Raw genomic sequence first — 11,413 nt, forward strand, 5'->3', positions numbered from 1 at the left:
GCATGTAAAAAAGCCTAGTAAGGATGACTTTCTGTTTTCTCATCTTTCAAAGTCTGGCACAATGAAAATTACTTCCCCTTCTTTTTTTAATTCTTTGCCCTTCAAGCCATTTTCAGATCAAATATTAATAGAGCTGTTTGCTGTGAAACACCTTGATGGAAAAGGTTACAATTCCATTTTGATTTGTGCCTGTGACAGCCACTGGACTTGAGAATAAAGACCCAACCACTGCTCTGTGTCCGCATCTACTCCTTGGATCCCTGTGGATATTAAAGAGGGGAAAAAAAGCTTGTTTATTCTTGTCCAGTCCATCTCATACATCCATAGTTCCATATGTATATGTCTCCACTGTTTCCGCCTTCAAAGCTGTCGGCAGAAAGTCGGTTGCAGCACATTCCCTGCCAGAAGAATGCTATGAAAACGAGGGAATCGTTCAAGGCTCAGCAGTTTATTTCACAGCCAGCTGCCCAGCCAATGCATTTGCACATATAACCTCATAAAGATTTGACCAGCAACCGAGGTTGGGTAATGGACATTTATTTCTGCAGCTGTCATTCAGCGTAAAAGGCATCTTTCACATACCGGCAATAAAGCATGGTGACTGTGACAGTTGCTATGTTGTGCAAGTGCTGAGCTTACCTACAAAAACTTGAATTTGCAATTGGAAATTGTGGCAGGGTTCACTAAAGGGTGGTATAAAATTGCTCAGGGACCAAATGGGAACAGAGAAATGTTTGACAAATTAATGTGAAAATTACTCTAGGGAAAGCAGGGGGATGAAGTTCTGAAACACGAATCAAGCAAAACATGATTATTATCCCTTGTTACAAAACATTTTAGGATCCACCTTTAGGGAGGGGATAATTGTATTCTGACATTATGGGTACAGAAAATAATAAGAGCCACAACAAAACAAGTACTGGTAGGTTTTATTGAGGATAGCATTAAAACAAGGGAGAAATGTATTAGCAAATTTAGCCCTTCTGTGAAAATTCAGCAGCTGCTTCTGGCCAATTATTCATCTCAATAGAACAGTCACAGCCTTAAAAAACTCCAATGGCATATAAATTAAAGTCAAATGAATAGTGCTCTGTCAAACTGAGAAGCAGATATTAACCACATAGAGATATGAGCATCACAAAATCCATCATCATTCAGCTTTTGGCTTCTGCCACCAAATGCAAAAACACAAGTCTAGACAAATGAGACTCGCATAACCATCTACATAATTCATATATTTTTGGCTGTGCCTAAAATAACTGAACTGTGATTGGCTTGAACTGTTCAAGGAAAATATTTCTGTCTTCTTGTCACATGTGATGGCTGATCCTTCAGACAGATGAGGATTGAACTAATGTATCTCACCATAGACTGTCATTATGTAAAGGAAGACTAAAAAAAAATGATGGTGATTGCAAATGAAAGGTCTGTTGGTCTATACAGCTATAAGAGCCCATTTTAACATTTCACATTTTCCATTCTATGGCATTGACAGAAATGTAAACAATTGAATACATGAGCTGCATTATAGAAGAGAACAATTAAGTGCTAAACCAGTATAAACCAGATACCATCATTTCAAAACTGATAGACATATTGTATACTGTGTTAACACATTATTACATTACATGCTTGTATTTCAATGATACTGTTACATTACATTACATACAAAATCCATGTAATGTAATGTAATGTAACACAATCATTGAAACTGTAAAGGATATGAAACAGAACAGGGTGTAATTTAACCAGCGCTTAGGTGCTTTTCAGATGTCATACATAAGGTAAAAGGCAAGCAGTTAATACACATAAATAAATACGGGTGTACAGATGCCTCAGGGTGGCTGAAACGGGTGGTTGCCGGGGCTGCAGTTTGCCTGGGGGGGTGGAGGTGGGGGGGGGGGGGTGTTCAGACATGCAGAAGGCTGTGAAATTGCTCATGAGTGCCTGCTGTGGCAAATGCGACAAGGTGCTGATGTAATACAGGAGCCCCGGGTGATGTGGGCAAAAAATGAGGAGGGAGGGGGGGGTGGTGGTGGGGATGAACGGTGAGGAATCGGTATACATAACAACATTAGAGCTGTCACAAGCAGCGGCTAAATGGGATTAGTGTCACCCTTGATATGGCGAAGGGCAGAAAAGGGAAGGGGGAAAAATTGGAAAAAGGAAACTGCTTCTTTTTTTTCCCCCTTGCAATAATTTCATTTCAGAATGGTGCTGTGGAATGCATAAACGAACTGTTATAGAGCCCTGAAAAGTTAATGGAATATTTATGTGCTAGTCTCCGCGTTTCCTTTCTTTCGCAGCAGTCTGTTTTTCTTCATTTTTTATGATTAACATTGTAGTGATATTATGGTCCTATCCCCAATGCGTCCCCCCACCCCCCAAAAAAAAGCATGGCATTTTGTGCTTTTGAAGGATGTTGGGGGGCCTGACAGGGAACTGCCATTCAATGGTACAGCTCTACCAGACTGGGGTATAGATAAATCAATATAAAGAAAAATGGACTGTGCTGCACAGTTGTTGCATTAACGTACAGTAGATCTAATTAAGCTGATGCAAAAAGGACGGAAGGAAGGTAGAGAAAAGAAGCATTTGAATACAGCGGGACCAACGTTATTCAAAAATGCAATGTATGACATTATGACTTTCTAATCGAGAAAAGCAAATAGGACGAATGCACGAGAACAGGCCCTGGTGTAGTTAACATTCAAACAGTGTACTGGGGAAAGCATGGTAAAACCAATAAGGAAGGCTATCACGGGATTCAGAAACAGAAATGCAGCAGGTTGACGTATGGGGAGAATGGGGAAGAGAGCGAGATGTGAGAAGGACATAGAGATGTATTAAGTATTCTGCTGCCACACGTAATAGAAAAAGCACATGCTATCCACACGACTTCAACAATTTGAAAGTCTATCTGTACAACCGTTGCGCCATTATGCTCCTGATACATGACTGTTTTTTTTTCTTTTTTTAACTATTTCCTTCTATTAGCTCCCAGAGAGAAAACAGATTGGTTTGGCATCTGCTTAATTCTGCATCAATACACAGAGGAAAAGTAATTCAAAAACATCATATTGCCTATTACATGCTGACCAGTGCTGCATGCTGCTGTCATATCAAGGTAATAAAATGTAAAGTGGCAAGAGATGCCTTATTTTTCATGGCTTTGCATCCTTATCCAATAGATTCACAAAAAGTTACCCAAAAGTCAATCCTTATCCAAATGCTTTACAGTTACATATCTGTCTCTGGGGCTTAGTGATGATTATTAAACATAAGTTCAGTCATTTCAAGACCATGCATGCATAATGCTACTGACAGCCATTCACCCAGCGACCCATAACACACGAGCACTAACCCATTACCCCCTTTGTGGCTCAGACCTTTACACCGAAATCATTTCGTTGATTCAAGGGGGTGCTTGAAGTCCTTCAGGGTGCCTGTTTGTCTTGATGAGGTGATTCCTGAGGCAACATTTCAGGAGCACAAAGAAGATAAAGGATGCTTAGAAAATAAATGCCAGAAGTGGCACGGTCCATCGGAAAACTTCCTGCCAGTTCCTTCTAAGAGTAAACAGCAGGAGCTGAGTGCAAAACACATTACTTTGCATAAAAGAACAGCAACACAGGGGGTGCAGATGAACAGTAACAGAGAAATGACTGCCTTGACCTGTTTTGTTCCAAGAAAGCATTTCCTTTAAAATTCAGCAGTTAAATGCAACTAAAATGCCCCCTCTGTATAAATAAACAAATAACAGTGTGGGGTAAAGCTTGGCACAATCTCAAAGAGAATGATGAGTCATCCCCCACACAGACAGCCTGGAGTCTAGCGCGAAATGCGTGGTTGGCACCATCAGCAAATTTCGCCTGTTATGTTACTCCATCTCTCTTGTCTGATACTCCGTCTCATACCTCCTGTCCAGCTATAACATTAACTGCAAAATGTGCTGCGCACCACTAATTGGACCGCAACACCTGGTAGTGGCAAAGCGGCAGCGCGAGGGGCCAATGGCACAACCTCAAAAAGGAAACACAGCGGAAGACGGTAATTACCAGCTGAGCAAACAAAATGAAATGGCTGGCTAATGTTCACCTCACACCCCTGACTGACATGCAGTTGCACAGAGTATGTGTAATAACTTAGTGCGAACTTTGGATAGAGAACTATTGCAAAATATACCCCCTCTGTTTTTGGGGAGCTTTCACGCGAGAAATCATTTTAACATCAACAAAGACCCATTCCTTGCTCAACGTGCTGCTGTACCTTAATTTGTCCCAAAGGCTATTATACAATCAATACTGTACTGTGAACTCTGTGCTATGTGTGCTCTATAAAATTATATGTATATCCACATAATAAAGAGACAAGAATGAATCAGAAAATGTGTTGACAGATGGACAGAGAGGAGCCTAAACTCACAGCACAACACAGGAGGTTTTCAGTGTACAGGGTAGAGACGTGAGTGGCAGACTCCAGAAATGGAGAGCTCAAAGGGGATGAGAGGGCAGACAGAGGAGGTAACAGTAAGCGTAAGATGGAAGTGGTGGTGACCAATAGACACACTGAAGTCTGAGAGGAATCTTGAGTATCGGATGTGGGGGAAAGGGGAAAAGCACCTGTGAATAAAGGTAGTGAGACAAGCCGTCAGCAGCAATGTGCAGACCCAGAGAGAAGGCAGACAGAGAAGACAGGAGCTGACCCAAAACAAACCCTTTCAGACTTACACAAATCAATGAGGCACTGTGTGGTGAATAAAACTCTGCTGACACACACATATGAAACACTTGCACACACTCACATGAATCTCTTATACTATCTCTTTACTTATCTCTTATACAATCCATACTATTGACTGGTACACATGAAAAGCATTTTTATTTTTTTCCATATTTTAGAATAATAGTAAAGACATCAAAATAATGAAATAACACAAACAAAATTATGCTGTGATCAGATTTTTGGAAAGAAATTAATATCAACGTGCTATTTATCAAGCATTTAAGTCTTTAGATCAAAATGTCTTTGAATGCATGTTTCCCATTATCTTAATTAGGTGTGCCCAAACCTTTGACTGGTACTGTACATAACATCGAAGATGGGGGAATTTTAAGAATTATATGTTTCAAAATGAATAATTAGTCGTTTTGCTGTTTAAACGTCTTAGCAGAATTTAACATATTCAATCATTTTTGTTGATGAACACAGAAAGCGACTTCAGCTTCCTATTTAAGGCTTACTTCAAAGCATAAAGATAATATCGGTATTTTGTGAGTGGGCCAGTATACCCTTACAACTTATTCCCTTGCCAAAATTACAGAATTAACATCATGTCCAATTTATTATTTCTCCTCTAGGAAGACGTGACGTGACTGGATCATTTTTGATGGTCAACAAAAGCAAGTCAGCGCATGCATCAGCTACAGCTGGTGCTGAAGCCATTTCCCCGTGGCGACAGCATATCTTGTAAGCCATACCGCAGCTGCCTTCAAACGTCCATCCCTTTGATTACCGCCAGTGTAGCTTTGCAGCATAATTTCTGTGATCTTCCACATGGTGGCAAACTTGAACTTGCTGACAAGTCCTCTTCATAGAGTTGGGATGAATGTTTGAAACTTGTGATGCTTTCAACTGAGTCCTTCACGCTGTTAATTTCTGGAGCTGCATGTTTGCTTTCCACATGGAAATTATAGGCAGAATAATTTTATTTTATCAAACGGAGACCACACTGAGAGGTACAGCCACAAAGAATAAATACCGACTGATGATTGCCTGCCGTGGCATTTGCAAGCCAAATAGTAGGGAAGCATAATTTTTCAGACAAATACGTTAAACTCATTTCAAAATTAGGAAATTACCCTGTCAACCAAATTAATTACAGCAAATCGCAATTAGCGAAATTGGTGACACACTTTTCGAGTTTCGGTTACAGTCTGCGTGTCAAGGGCAAAAATTGGGATGCGATTTATGAAACATGTTGAGTCTGTTACGATTTGTTTTGATGTGATTCATATGTAACTTTGTGTTTCCAGCCTTTGTTCTTTATAGAATCAGTTTAATCCTATCTGCGTACTTCGTGTTTATTCAATGTAAGAATACTGTTTTCAGGGAAAGGTTGATGCATTTTCATGAGGTGTCAAGCGGCATTATATTATCATGGATAGGCCTATAAAGAATAAACTGAACAAAATAGGTGATTACCTAACAGCTACGTTTCCATTATGCTGTTCATGATCAGACAGACAGAGCTGTTCAGAGGGCATCGTTGTCATGAACATGAAATTTCTCTCGCATCATCTCCCAAGCACTTGTTGGCGATGTCCTGCGATTACTGCTGTAATGGATAGGGAGATTCTCTTCGGAGATTCCATTACATTTGTTTAAATCTTGTAGTTATAGCGCTAGATTTTCTGAGATCTGCAAATATTCGCATTTTATGTGGCATTTTTTTTAAACACAGATGGAATAGTACAATTAAGAATACCTACAATATGCCATCCTTTTTCGCATACGTCCTAGAAATGCTAATGAGAAATCACACGGATATAAAATCCAAACTCACAGTGTATGACTGATTAGGTAAAAATTGTCTTATAATTGTTAATGAACAAAGACTTAGCGCCTCGTACGTTTTGTACAGCGTTGGCGTCACACGTGACACATAAACCGTTTTGTGAACGTACTCGAGTAATATTACCACATATTTTATGCACAGAATGCAGAATATAGGTCTGGTTATATACCATACATTTTTATATCTGTCTTATAAAGTTCATGAACTTGGTTTATGCTTGGCCTCGTCCAGCCAGACTCTTTCCAGGGTTCATTTGAAAATATTTACTAACATCTTTCAAAAATCTATAAATGAGTGTTAGATTTTGATGAGGCATGAGCTGTGTTTTGTGTGTGTGTGTGTGTGTGTGTGTGTATATGTGTGTTTGGGGGGGTGGGGGTGGTGCCTGAAAACTAATAATAATAGACAGACAAGAGTTACAAAGGGGTAAGATATCCATTGGGTAGTGTAAGTTCAGGTCTGAGTCTAACCAATCTCATTAACATATAACTGCAAAAACCCTCTTCACTTGTAGGTGCAATTGATTTTTATGCTTAAAATAGTGACATATTTAGAATCAATAGTTAACAGACAGGAAGGCATCATTTACAAGTACAATTAAGGTTATTAAACAGTTAAATGTATCCTGATATGGATTCAGCTTTTTCTTTTACTTCATAGTAGTTCAGGGACCTGGGCCTATTTCAGCATCCTACCAGTTCTTAACAAGGAAAACAAATAAAATGACCTTTTTGAAAACTGACATGTTCAGAGTCCCTTGGACTGAAACCCAGCCTGGGTGTTCAAAGCAGACTTCATTTGCAGCCATCAGTGAGAGATTAGGATATTGGCAGGATGGGTTGTTGTGGTGGTGGGGTGGGGGGGGGGGGGGGGGGGTGCTTCTTATGGATTTGGCAGGTTTGGGGGACCAGCAAGCTGTATGCAGTCAAGTGAGGCAGGTGTAGCGCTGTTTCAAGCCAAATTACTGGCTGTTTTATGATGCACTTTGGTGGTGCCAAGACTCTGACCTTGGGAGATCGGAAACATGCCATTTTTCTGAAGTAAAATCATTTGCACTACAAAATGATACATACATGGATGAGAGTAACATACCTGATGAGAGGCAATATGGCCTAACTTCTCAAGAACTGCATGAACACAGTATTTTTCATCACCAAACACTACTCTACACTAAACAGCAGAATAAACAGCTTCAAAACTTAGACAAGACACCATGAAAATACAATAAGTTGGAGGGGAATTTTTATATTATTTAAAAACAGAATATATTCCCACATCTTACATCCATATATTGGAAATAGTTTTGTTTCTTGCTTTAAGCTATTTTAAAATCACCTCCCACATTTTAGCTCTCAATACATTATTCTTTCTTATTGCTTTGTGTCATAATGCTATCTACATTATATTGCTTTTTTTAATAATATATGCTTTACCTTGCAGCATCTCTTTCTTATTAGCCTTCCAAGTGTCTCCATCCCCCATAATAATAGCAATACTCAGAAATGTATTTCACATTCTGATGTGGCATCAGTATTTGCTACCTGTCACTTGCTCCTCTCTGATAAGGGCACAGCATACATGATCAATAATGAGTCTTGGAGGATACATTTAACTGCAAACTATGTATTGTCTATCAGTATTTACTGGCTAACTTTTATTGAAAAATTTGTAGCAATATAATATTTACATGCTGTTATAACACCCCTACAGGATTTATATGTATATAGACCTTTCCCTTCTTCTGTCCTTATATGCATGCATATTGTTATTAATTGTCAGGAGGTGGAAAAGACCATCTCAGGTTTTGAACGGTTTTTATAGTAGTCAACACATGGGTCTCATTAAATTATACTGCCAGAGTTTTTCTTGTCTGCACAGAAAAAGTACACTGTACACAAGGCATGGGATTTGTGAAAATTCTATGTGGATCAAATTAGGGCACAGTATACAAGTTAACTGAATATCTGGGAGTTTTTATAAACTCATCAAACTAAACTTGCAAGTAACTTTGACTTAATCCCAACCCAAATCCACACAGTCTCACACAAAGCCATTTTGGCATGGTCCACAACGAAGCCCTTCACATCTGCTGTTAAAAGAGTATACATCTGGACCTTATCTCCACCCCCCCCCCCCCCCCCCCCCCCCCCCCCCCCCCCCCCCCCCCCCCCCCCCCCCCCCCCCCCCCCCCCCCCCCCCCCCCCCCCCCCCCCCCCCCCCCCCCCCCCCCCCCCCCCCCCCCCCCCCCCCCCCCCCCCCCCCCCCCCCCCCCCCCCCCCCCCCCCCCCCCCCCCCCCCACACACACACACACCCCTCCCACAAGCAACTTACTTACTGTATCTCCCCCATTTCTGATGGGGTCTATTTCACCCACAACCCATTTACTTCTAAACCAAAAGTGCAGTATGTGGCAGGTCTATAGCACCAGTGTCTTTTCCCCCAAGCATGTGTTCCAGTTTTTCACAGCTTCTGTGGCTGTTTATAGCTAACATCTGTATATGCAGCACATTTCTCGCCTCGACATGTCTGGCTTTGTTTTTCTCTTTGCAGGGTTAGACCTAGAAACTCCCTTTCTCAGGAGCAAGTCTACCTCCCTGCTTTCGTTATGATTGTCTGCCTAGATTTATGTGAAAGGGGCCTTAGATTTAGGTTTCAAACACCAGCACCTCACCAGCTGAGAATCCAGACCAATTGTCATGTTATATACATATATCAGTTTCTCTAAATTTTGTGTTATTACAAAATTCAACCTCATTTTAATAATTCCCAAAATAGTAATACCCATCAAATGCTGATAGGAGAAGCTGTACCTGAGTATTTCTATGATAAAATGAGATCAACATTGTAATGCAACTCTCAATATCATTGATGCCATCTTTAGTGATTGCAAAAACAAGTACTTGGCTCTTACAATACACTGCATATCCAGATGTCAAAGGTAAACAGAAAGGGCATCTGTTACCCAAGCCAAGTATCATTGTTGACAGCAAGCACTAATGCATTAGAGTGTTGCAACAGTGTCCCCTAGTGATTCCACTGCATGCTGTTACAAGGATGCTTTTTTCCATTGTAATCCATGTCTGAACTAAGGTGTTTTTTTAATGGTGTGATTGCTACAGGAGGTCAAAACAATAGCCCCTAGTTAAATTTACATTGTGTGGAAGTGTCTGAGTCTTTTTTAGGGAATATGCTATACTTTGTTGTATATGGGCTCTATAAACTTCATATGGTACCTAGCAATGAATGAAATAAATGTGTCCGTATTGCAGCTGCATTCCCAGAAGAAATACAACAAACAAACGGTGTACTGGGATCTGTTGTTCGAGACAACATACTATACACTGTTTTCCTTACCAGAATTTCTAACAGAAGAATTATGAAAGAACTGGGATATTCACTTCATGTTGCTTGTTCAATTCATTTTTATTAACATGATCTGAATGTAGTTCCACTTGCTTGATTAGCTGCAATAGGAAATGCCTAACAATAATATGATTTAGTTACATTTGCAACCTGTTATGTGCTCAGTCTCAATTCATTGTTCAATTACAGGCTTTGCAGGTTTGATTTGTGAAATAAAAGGTAATAAATTAATCTATTTATCATGATTCCCACCCCAGAATTTCCTGTCAACCGTAAAATACCTGAATGCATTGTCTTTGAAAACAATAGTATTTAATTGGCTGTTGGCTGGTTTCTTTTCAATTCAAATAATAAATGTAATTCAGTATCTTCTTCTTTATTATATTCTGTGTGTCAAGACATTATTTACAATCACCTTATGAAATACAAATTGTATTTGAACTGAATATCCAACCTCAATATTGTTGTTAGTGGAAACAATAAGGTGCCATATCTGACATGTACAAAAAAAACATTCAATTTTGTTTCTATTTCAATTAAGAACATATTGGTTTTTTATTCTATAAGTGCTTTTTGTGAAGAATATACTTGTCTGGAATTAGCATAATTTAATTACCTGGTGTGTCAAAGCAACTGACTTTCCATCAAATGAAAAGACACATTACCTATCAGTAATCACTTCACTAATAGAGCCAGTGACTCAATGCATCCTATGACAGGGTGAATGGACACGTCAGATAATATTAATTGCTTTGTTTATCAGTCTTATCTTCATGCCACTTTGGGACAGTAGCTGTTATATTAAGTCAAATCATTTAAAGATTGATTATATAAATACATTAAGCAGAAAGCACCATTATATTTCTCCCGACTTTATTCCCTCAAAATTGATTATTCTAGTTTGTGGCAGATAAAATATCTATATAAATTATTTTACACATTGCTGAAATACCATCATGTATCCAAAAGTATTTCTGAGTAATTGGGTGGCTGCCACTATGAATAATTATAGATATTGATTCCTTAAGACAGACAGTATGAAATATATATACTTAATATCAGAGTAATCAGGCTGTTTTAAATGATGGCTATTTAAATGGTTTTCTCTACTTTTCACTTATTTAACAAATATTCACTATTATTGGAAAGTGATCCAATATGCTGCAGCATATTCCTTTTCTATAGTATATGAAAAGGAACTTTCATTCTTACACCCAATCATGTTGGTTTGTTGAAAATGGAAACAATGGGGGTCATTTTCCCTCAAGAGTTAGCAGCTGCAAGTGACTGGAATGAGTTAGATGTGGCAAGGCTTGTGAAAATACCGTGTTATTATGATTCCCAAAGCCTTTGGACAATGGACTTGGATCAACGGCTTATCATTTAATAACTTCAATGTTCATCGCATGAGTTTAGCAGACACATATGTGCTCATAGCATATTTTAGCCCAGTGACAAGATGCCAATAAGCA

This window comes from Megalops cyprinoides, chromosome 10, assembly GCF_013368585.1.
Source record: "Megalops cyprinoides isolate fMegCyp1 chromosome 10, fMegCyp1.pri, whole genome shotgun sequence".
NCBI classification, from domain to species: Eukaryota; Metazoa; Chordata; class Actinopteri; order Elopiformes; family Megalopidae; genus Megalops; species Megalops cyprinoides.